Here is an 11,290-nt window from a genome sequence, read left to right as displayed (position 1 = left end):
CCAAGTCTGTTGTGCCACAACATTGTATCAAAATCTACAACAACTATTTATGAACATTCATTTTTCTTTGAAACAATCAAAATAGAAGGACAAATATGACCTATACAAAGATGTAAGGTGCCTACTTTCACATATTTTTCTACTACAATGGAACCTTTTGAAACATTTCAATTTTTATCATTAAAAGTAACTACACAACCCTCATCACTGAGTTTCCCTACTGAAATTTAATTCCTACTCAGCCTTGGAACGTGTCTTACCTCATGTAGTAGCCAATGATTCCCATTCTACAACTTAATCTTAACTTTTCCCTTTCTAGTAATCTGATAGAGTTCATTATCCCCCAAATAAACAAGCCCAAAATACCCTTGGACATAATCAATGAAATAACCTCTATGAGGTGTAGCATGAAATGAAGCACTAGAATCTAAAATCCATGTATCACCAATACTATCTAAAGATAGAAGCAAAGCATCCTCTTTGAATTTGCTACTGAACACATTTGCCTCCTTGTTCCCTTCTAGTTTGTCTCCTTCATTGTTCTTTTGAGTCCAATAATCTTTCTTCTTATGCCCTATTTTACCACAATACCAGTAATCTCTCTGTCCTCTAGATTGAGACCTCTTCCCCTTTGACTTTCCTCTTGATTTCTCATGATTTTCAGAATTGTTTCCTCTCTCGATCATTTTGCCTCTGCTTTGTGTATTCAAAGCACTTCTTGATGTAAATCCACTAGAGGATTTCCTACAAGTTTCTTCACTCAAAATAACACTGATCACATCATCATATTTTAGGGTATTAGATCTAGAAACAAAATTTCTCACAACCATTATCAAGTCATTCCAGCTTTCAGGCAAAGAACACAAAATAAAGAGAGCCCTAATTTCTTCATCAAAATTAATACCCACAAAAGATAACTGACTAGTAATAGTATTAAACTCATTTAAATAATTTGCAACATATCCACCTTTTTCAATTTTCATATTAAATAAATGCTTCATTAGAAATACCTTATTTGAAGCTGAGGGCTTTTCTTACAATTTCGCCAGGGTTTCCATCAACTCTTCCATTATCTTCGCTTTTGTAATGTTAAATGTCACTGATGGTTCCAAGCATAACTGAATGCTTCCAAGTGTCTTTCTATCTAAAATCTCCCATTCCTCATTTGTCATAGTTCCTTGGTTTTTAGTTTTTCCATCCAACGGCTTTCATAAATCCTTCTGATAGAGATAGTCCTCCATTTGCATCTTCCATAACTGAAAGTTATCCCAATTAAACTTGTCAACCCTTAGATTACCATCATTTTCCATCACCCCCACTCAACCGTGAGATTCCCACTCAAACATGAGACCTTATGGTAGAAGATCGCTAAAAAAAATGACAAAGGTCTAAATATATATAAAAAAGATGACTGTATGGCTCTAATACCACTTGTTAGGATTAATCTTAGACAAAAATAACAATTACATACAAATATAACCAATATTAGAAAATAATAGATTGCACATAAGAGAACACAAGACACCAAGATTTAACATGGTTCACCCAATCCTTGGGCTACGTCCACCAACAACAAGTCCAATATTATTGTTATCCAGTCATTACAACTTGATTACAATCTGTAATCCCTTACATCTCAATACCGTTGCAAGAACCAATTTTCACATCACACATTATGAAAATTCCTAACCCTAAGCCCTTTTTATACAAGCTTTTTGTTGCTTACAAAATTATGGCTAGAATAATAAAAAAATAGTAGTTGGCGCCTTTTACAATATAATGGTATTTTTGGTTGCGCACCTGGTGACCCCATCTTGGAGGCACTACCCCCAAACCCCCATAGAAATAATTTGGAGGAAAACCATGCCAAATAAACCTTCAAGTTTGGTTAGGCTCCACATCACAACACATCTTCTGCTCCTCTTATGTAAAATGGAGAGAAAACCTCAACCATTATAGGGTTAACGACGGTCTCGCCAAAGTCAATTCATATTGTTTCATAGGTTTCAAACCTTGTTGTTTTGCAAGGGATGAAGGTGGATGTGAGGGCTACCACTCTTGTAGTGGTTTGCACTCTACTTACTACATCCTTCATTAAGACACAAAATTTGTGGCATTCTCACAGTCCTCTCAGGTGTGCTAAGAAACCAAAAGAGAAGCAGTGGGTCATCACTCCTAGAGGGTTTCCCTCTAGTTTCTACCTTTCTACAAAATAGCTACTCCTCCCTTGAGGACAAAGTAGATATGGAAGAGTTTTCATGATTTTTTTTTATCATGGAATGTGTGAGGTCTTACAGACCTCTCCAAAAAGTACTATGTTTAAGACACCTATCATAGACTTGGTAATCTAGATTTCCTTTGTATGCAAAAGGTTAAAATTTCTAGTTTCATGCTTTCTTCTGCATGTCGCGTCATTTGGCCAAATGAAATTATGTTTTCTTCTTAACACAAAATTGGTAAGGGTGGTGTAAGTATTCTCCTATCACCTTGTCTTCATTTTGTTATTATTTTGCATGGTTTTGACCCATGCACAAAATTATTTGGATTTTTCTTTCTATAAATAATCATTCCTATGTTATAGTTAATGTTTATGCTCCCAATGATGTTGTGGAAAGATATCAACTTTGGTGCTAGATGGCTAACAACTTACCTCTAGCTACTTGGGTTTCATGCAACAAATTTAATATGGTAGAGCTGGCTTCTAACAAGGAAGGTATTTTTCCTTTTCACTAGACAAATGGGGAAAGGGAAGCATGGTACTACATGTGCAATAAATTGGGCCTTTTTTATCCCAATTCTTACCACCGCCAAAAGAGTGAAGTTTGACACACTTGGTCTAATTTTTGAGTTGGCTTTGACCTTATATTGAAATGTCTCAATTATGCCATGATTCCTAGACAATATTTTTTCTCCTTTTCTGAAGATCAAGAGTTACCTGTCATTCCTTTGCCATATGTGATGCTATCAAATCACTATCCCATTTATTTTACCATTTATTGACAAATTATTATCCAGCGATCTGTAAATTCATTTTTTCCTCAATATGTCGATGTTGATGCATGCTTCCACTATTGCTCACATCCTAAATGTCTAGAATTTGGAGCCATGTTCCCATTCTCAAACATGTTGGATTCAATGGTGGAATGATGTTGTTACTAGAACTGCTAGGTTTCTTCACATCTATGAGAGGCAGTTGGCAGTTTTTAGAAAAAAAAAGGTCTTATGAAGCCAATACCAAGGCTCTTAGGAAGGCTTTTGAAGCTCTTACCCTTAATCTGTTTAATTCTAATTTGCATGTCCAACTTGCCAATCTTCACCATGATAAATAGATTGTTGATAACTATGCTGCTTGGGGTGCCCAAATCCAAGCTCGCCTCCATTGGTTGGAGGCTGGCGATAACACTTCTAAAGAATTCTTCCAGGATCTCAAAGCTTGTCATACCAACTTTGGGATTAAAAAGATTAATCAGGACAATACTATTCTTCCCAATCTCCCTCACATCCTACAAGCTTTCGTGCATCATTATGTGTTGGTAAATAGATTTTTTCTTTCAGATTATTACTCTTAAATGCCCAACTCAGAACAATATCTGATCACAAACAATTGGAAAGCCACTTGTGGATGATTTGGATTTGCTTTGAATTAGTAGGTATAGCTCCCTAAAATGATCTCTAGCCAATTCCTTCACAGCATTGGACTGATTTGGCAGTTCCTCTTTCCCCACTTGTACACATCCACTGAGTGCTTGTAATTCAGTGATCGTATCTTGACTATGGAATTTTATGTCTGACAAACTATCCAAGAATTTGGAAAATTTTTCCTTCATGACAGTGACTCCAATAAGTGCTTTTCCTTGGCCTCTAGTTTGAGAGTCTGTATGTAATCCTCTCATAAGTTCAAATCCTCTATCTTGTGTTTTCTTCACCTTCTCCTCTATTTCTCTGAGACCTTTTTCTACAGACTGGATCATCTCAGTTTTGAATTACATGCTTTGAAGCCACTCAAATAGAGGCTCATCTCCCTTTGGTAAGATTTTAGCTTCCACTTCTTCTGTGGCTTTCATTTGGATGACCATCTTCAAGAGAAAGACACAATCTTCGCACTTCACCCTTTCTCCTACCAGAGTATTGCTATTTGATATAATGTTATATTTTTCTATTTCCAATCTTAAGATAACATTACCAATCTACTCCATGATTGTGACCCCTTCCAATTTGAATTTCCTGATCCATTCTTTACCAATCTGGCCATAATGCATATCTCCTTGGAGTTGGAGAATGAGGGCTTGTACTTTAGCTGTGGTAGGAGTCCAAGTCACAGACATACCAAAGATAGTTGCTAGTGGAGTGACTAGTTGCCTAATAAATTTGTTCAATTCCTCTATCTCGGCCTTCATCTTGATCTTTGATAACTTAAGACTTTCTAATTGTCCTTCTATTACTTCATTACTTGATCTCCACAAGCCAAATTTTGTATCATGTCTGACCTCTCCAAGATCAATTGAATGCAAAGTAAAATCATCAGGTGTCATATCCTCGATTCTCCCTCCTTTGTTTGGCTTGGCTATTTCCACAGTCAAGTGCCTTGTTTCTGGATCTTGCCCAAGTATTGACAAAGTCTTTTGCTTCTTAACCTTTGTTAATGCAATCCCAGAATGAACTATGAGGGATATAGTGTCTTTTGTAGAAACACTTTCATCCTTTCTCTTTCTCTTTCTTTCCAAAGTATCTTCGAACCAAGAATCTATTCCTATCACTTTGGAAGCCGTTCTGAGTGATTCAATACTAAACATCTTTTTCTTCATTGGAGTCATTGTTACAGTAGTTGAAGAGATAGGATTTTTTAATCCAATGAGATGAACTTGGAAGAAGTCTGGCCCTTCTCCATTTTTGAAGTTTTCTTTTCTGCCTCATCTGACTCAGTAGATTCATTGCTACTACTCTTTCCATCCCCTAGGTCTACTATCTATATAGGGGAACCACTTGGCTTCATAGTGAAACACTTATTGATGGAACAGGGCTATGGTGAGGAGATGGGATCAAGGTGGTATGTGGAGAAGGAATAGGGGTAGTGTGAGGAGATGGAACTAGAGTAGTATGAGGGGATGGGACTGGAGTGGAGACACTATCCTTTGGTTCCTTCATTTTCCTCTCCTCAGTACTAGTCTGGGTTCCGATAATCGAGAGAGAACCATCATGACAGGTTTGGGCTATAGGAACATTCTTGTCCAGAGGTTGATCACCTCTGCCTGAAGGTTGTGCTGGTGGTTGAATGGAAGCTATGGTCACACCTACTGAAGCACTTTGGGATGAAGTAGCTGTTGTAGTAGCTAGAAAAGTTTGAGTGGCTGCACCCTTGTTCCAACTCTTCCTGGTTGTCCACTCAACCCATTTCCTCGTTATTTTGATGATTCTAGCCATCATGATATCAAGATTCTCTTCCACATCCACATATGGTTCATAATTGATTGGAATCCCCCTTAACTTAGTCAAATAGGTGTTGCTATACATATTTTGACCATCATCCTCCAATCTTTTGACATTGAGATCAATACTATATGTCTTTATTTGTTCCACCATGAGCCTGGTGAAAGCACAATCTCAGCTCTCTAACTCATCCTTGCAATCTGCCCAATAATCCTCTATAGTGGTGATATGCTTGATGACACTCCCAATTTGTAGCACCTCTCTTGCATATCCATTTGGATTGAACATGGGTCTCATAACTTCATATTCTTCCAACTTGTACTTAGTCTCGAATGCCTTTAGCATGTTTTTGGCATCAGACTGAGACTCACAACTGTAAGTGCCAACCTTCAAAGGGAATTCATAGCCTTTCTTCTTCAAACTTGTGCTCAACATGTTCACCTAGATCACTTGCCTCACAATCTCTATCAGCATGATCAAATCACTTGCGTACCTAGGAAGCTTCAAAGCAAATTTGTCAAATGCTGCAAGACACAAATACAAAAAGGATAAGAACTAAATAAAGCAGCTACCAAACTGATTGATGGCCACCATTTCTTCCGGGCTGAACCTCCTCTTTGGGCATCCTTGGAGTTCCTTGAAAATCCTCATTCTAAATGAGTCATTAACTCTAACATATTTTGCATAGCTATTTTGTAACTGCAAACATGGATAAAATTCATAACTCTTCACATCATCAGGGAAATTCTCTATTCTGGGAAGGCCTAGCCACAACTGTAGAGAGGCTAACATATAAATCAGGAAAGAAGACATGTAGAAGGTATTGTAAAACTTTGTGGCATTGAGGGCCCTAGATAGATGCTCGCTTACCTAATATGCCCAATCAACATAATGTGTATCTGAACAGATGATTTTTACCAAAAAGAAATATAGTTCAACAAAATTGAGTGCTTGTACCTCACCTTTCAATCAATGCAAAAGAACCAGAATATCTATGATCTCAGGCTTGAGATCAGTGTTGAATAGAGTCTTAAGAACCTTACTTTTAGCTCCCCGTGGCTTTTGGAACTAGGACCTCATAATTTCCTTTTGCCACACCATTTTCTTCAAAGAGAACTTGGACATGGCTCCTCCTATTGTCAATTTAAAAAATTCTTCTCGCTCTAGAATCCAAAGGCAATTTACTACAGTTTGCCTATCAATTGAGATCAAAATTGTATGTTCGGGCAACAAAATTTGTTTAGTGTCCAGATTGTAGTGATTTATACATTCAACAATCAGCTCTAGAGCTTGAACTACCACTAGAAACCCGGTTGCTTCCACTAGCCCGCTTCCTTGGAGTTTCTCTATTATAGGGTGAATTGGCTCTATCCTTAGCCTCCTTTGGAAATCTTTCATATCAAAGAAATGGAGCGAGGTGTTTGTAACATTCTACAATTTTGACTTAATTCCATTCAACCCATTGAAACCAATGAATCTAGTTGTCATTTAATCTGTGATAGAGATGAATTGAAACCTTAAAATGAAAGTAGCATAGAGAGAAGAACTTTGCAACTAAAATAGCTTTGAAAACACTATTCAATTTGACAGCATAATAGTTCAATAAAGAAAGTAGTAATATGAAAATCTACTATGATCATCTCTATATAGAAATCCTAATTCACCCATTAATTTTCAAGATACGCACCACATGAGTGAATTAAAGGATAAATCCGTTAGATTAGCAAATGTGAGGGTTTGTAATGGATTTTTCCATGTCTTTTCACTATTTTCATTAGTCCAACGGTAACTTTCTTTAATTACATACTTACTTTCCCATTTTTCACCAAGTTCCGGAGAATTAAGAACGAAGTACTTTGTAAGGAAAAATTTGCTCAGCCAGATTTTGCTTAAAATACCTTCCCAAATGTGGTTAACTTGCTTCCATTATCATTTTTAAGTATCCTGTGATCAATCTATGAGCCCAACATGCTTGTAGAAGTGATTTTTCAATAGATATGGAAAATCGTTGTCTAGGGTTAAAAGCCCGCTGTGGAGAAAGCCACTCCTATTTTTCTATCCTTGCCTTTATTTTTCCTTTACCCTCTAAGTCAATGTGCCTCTAAGCTTCGAAAAATCTCAAAAGGGCTACAAAAGTGAAAAAGGAACCCATTTACTTACTTTTCTCTCTCGCAAATGCCTTTGTCAAAAAATTGACTTCATGGGTCAAAAGCCCATCATGGAGAAGTTACTTTAGAGTTTTTCGCTAGCTGTGATTCTCAGCACTATGATGAATCTTGAGTGACTCCCAAGGTAGAATACTATAATGTAGGGATGATCTATCCATAAAACAACTCTTTTCTTCCTTGTTTTAGCTTGTAAACCTCATTTGTTGACCTCTATGGAAAATTGCCTTCACAGCTCAAAAATTGGCCGAGGAGAAGACAATGTTGGGTTTTTCGCAAACTTCATTTTCTTTATGTGCAGATTATGATAAGTTGCGAACAAGTTCATCCTCGAAAATAGCTTTGTAAAAATCATTATATGACCCAAGAATCTCCATCAAATTAGGTTCTAGACTATCCACAAATTCATGACAACAAGAAAAACCCACCTAGTTATGTAATGCAAGGAAAGAGAAAAGATGAAAAACCCGATGGAGAAACTTTTCACTTGAGGGGAAAGAACTAGACTTGGACATACTCAAACTAAACTAAGACACAAGATCATTTTCCACTTTACAAAATGGGTACAGGATGAAAAGTAGGGCAACATTATGAAAGTGTTTTTGCTTCGTAGGGAAATTTGGTTGCATAGGAAGAATCTCTTAGAAAGTATATTTATGTTACTCCAAACTACCTAGTGATTGAGCAATGAGATTTCTTTAAGTAACTTCTCACCATTAAGGACCTCAAGGAGGCTATCCTTTCTAAAGAAAATGACAAGTCCCCTGGGTGTGATGGGTTCCCCTATGAATTTTGCAAGCACCTATGGGAGTCTATTGGTCAAGACCTACACAAAGTCTATCTTGAGACATATCACACTAAGAGTTTAGGATCCATCATTAACAAAGGAAACATTAAATTTATACCTAAAGCTGGTGACCTTGAGGATCTTTGCAACTGGCAGCCCATCACCTTGCTTAATGTGTCATACAATATCATTGCTAAGGCCTTATCTCTCAAGATTCAACATCTTCTTCCCTTAATTGTATGACCAAAACAAACTGGTTTTATCAAGTCCAGGTATATTCTTGACAACATCATTGTTGTTTGGGAAGGCATGGAGTAGGCTTGTAAGTCCAATCAAAAGACTTTATTTTTTAAAATTGATTTTACCAAAGCTTATGATTGAATTGAATGGCTCTTCATTTTGGCTATGCTTTAGGCTTTCGATTTCAGCCCTAACTTTCTTCAATCTGTGGAAATTCTTTTTGCAGATGCTAATGCTTGTATTATCATTAATAGTTCTCAATCTAAAGCCTTCGGGCTCTTTCGATCTATATGATAGGATTTCCCTCTGGCTCTGGCTTTATATGCTCTTGTTTCTAAAGGGTTTGGTTACTCACTCACCCACTCAATTTCTTCTAGTTTGGTTCGTGGCATTTCCTTTCCTGAATCTTCTTCTTAGCTTTCCAATGGTCACTTTGTTGATGACTCTTTTCTCACTCTCCTAGAGGACAAGGAAAGTATCATTAATGCCTCGCAATTCTTGGACACCTTTTGTCAAGCTTCTAGTTCTACTATTCGATGGCACAAGACACTATGTTATAGGAAATCTTTTCTTTCGACACCAACCTTGCTTACTCAATTTGAGTGGAAATGGGTTACTCACAAAGAGATATTCCACTTTATGGGCATTCCCTTCACATTTCAAGCTTCTCCAATGGAATTGTGGAATGTTGTGCTCATGAAAATTAAGAAAAAGCTTGATTACTGGATTACTAAACCCCTTTACCTTGCAGGGAAATTCCATATTTTCTCAAAGGTGTTGGCAGCTACTCATGTGTATTACTCTTCTTGCTAGGCTCCTTCCAAAGCCTCCTACCTCAAGATGGAACATTTACTTCATGACTTTCTTTGGGCTTCTGTGTCTAATCATCTTGGTTTTCATAGGGTTGTTGATGTGACAACCAATCTTGCTTACAAACCCTAAGCTCTCTAGGGTCTTCTTAGGTCTTTCACCTAACCAAAATAGGGTTTCTAACACACCTTGTGCCTCTGAGGAATCCATCAAGTAGATCTCACTCCTTCAACTGGTGCACATCAACTAGTTAGTTTAAGCTTGCTCATGAACTCTCTATAATAAACATAACCCCAGTGCTGATTAGATATCCCATATGATGAAATGGACACCTAGGTATACCTTAGATCACTCACCAAGATGCCAAACCCAAAACAAGAACTAAACCCTAATCGATTTGCAATTCACAAGTCAAATTGCACTCAAGTGCTTGGAAAAAGACTATAAGGATTAATCCTCCAAATGCACAAAAAGCGAGATATTTTGAAAAAAACCTTAACAAGTGCCCAAAAAAACTAGCAATCCAAATACCCTTTTCAAAAATATTGGAGATTTTGGAGGTCTTGACTCACCAACTTGTATGTACAACCTACGCACAATTTTAGCCTATAAATGAGGGTTTCAAGGGTTTTGGTTTTGTTTGCCTTAAAAAAAAAAATTTGCATCACCAAGACTTCTCCTCCAAATTGGTGTTAGCCTGCACCTCCTTGTCACTCACTATGTGCTTGGATTGATGTCTCTATACTCTCAATCCACTCCACAACTCATTTACCGATTTGTGATCACTAAACAAACATGTATGGCTTGCCTAGGAAATCACTCTCAAACTCAATGATGTTCATTCCAAGGGTCATCCATTAGTGTACATGAAGTACATGGAGTCTAGGTCTAAATCCCAAAGAATTGTACAAATCCAATGGTGCGAAGTGGCCCTAAGACTCCATTTTCCACATACATCCTTGTTCAGACTAGCAGATTGGTAATCTACAAAAGATTTATTTACCACACAGAAAACTAAATGAAAATTACAAAAAAATTCTTGACAAATATTCTAAACAACCTAAAGAAACTTATCCAACACCAAACCTTCTGCATCTAATTCATACAGTGCAAAGAACACACAAAAACAAGAACTGTTGTAGCACAGTTTGTACACTGCAATAACTTACTTCTTCACCTATTGAAAAGGTTGAGTTTGACCTTATATAGGCTTGGCATGACCGAACCCAACTACCTTAAGTGGCTGAAGATCTCCCATGAATAATTTTCTCAATTTACAAGAAAATTGCAAAAGTTGTCAAAGACAACTTTTGCAAGAATTGAGCAATTTTTGCAATTTTCCACTTTTGCTTCCCAAACTTGCTCCACTTGCTATCAAAATTTGCAAAAAGAAAACACCTAATAAGGACCTTAAAGCACTTACTTGCCCTATTTATCCCTCAAAACCCAAAAATGCTCTATTGAGCCAAATGAGCAAATTTTGAGCAACTAGGAGCAATATTGCATTTTGGGGGTCTTTTAATCTATGTAATCTCACCTTAGGACCAATTTGGTCCCCTTATTGGTCTAGTGAGGTGGTACCATCACTAAAATCCAAAACATCAAAGAATCCTTAGGTCTACCCTTAGCATAACTAGGTGCTCTTGCACCATACTCCCCCCATAAAAGAAACTAAGTCACACCTGATGGCAACATTTCCCAAGGTATGCCAATCTTTTTGAACTCTGTCTCAGCAACCCAAGTAGCCTCTGAAATTGGATTTCCCTTCCATTGGATGAGATGCTCCATATACACCTTGTGCCTTGTAGATTTCTTCACCCTAGAATCTAACATCTTCTCTGCTTCCAACATGTTGATATTA

Source organism: Cupressus sempervirens, chromosome 10 (assembly GCF_028749045.1).
Source record: "Cupressus sempervirens isolate cs-2001-9-10 chromosome 10, ASM2874904v1, whole genome shotgun sequence".
NCBI lineage: Eukaryota > Viridiplantae > Streptophyta > Pinopsida > Cupressales > Cupressaceae > Cupressus > Cupressus sempervirens.
Note: the sequence above shows the minus strand (reverse complement) of the source record.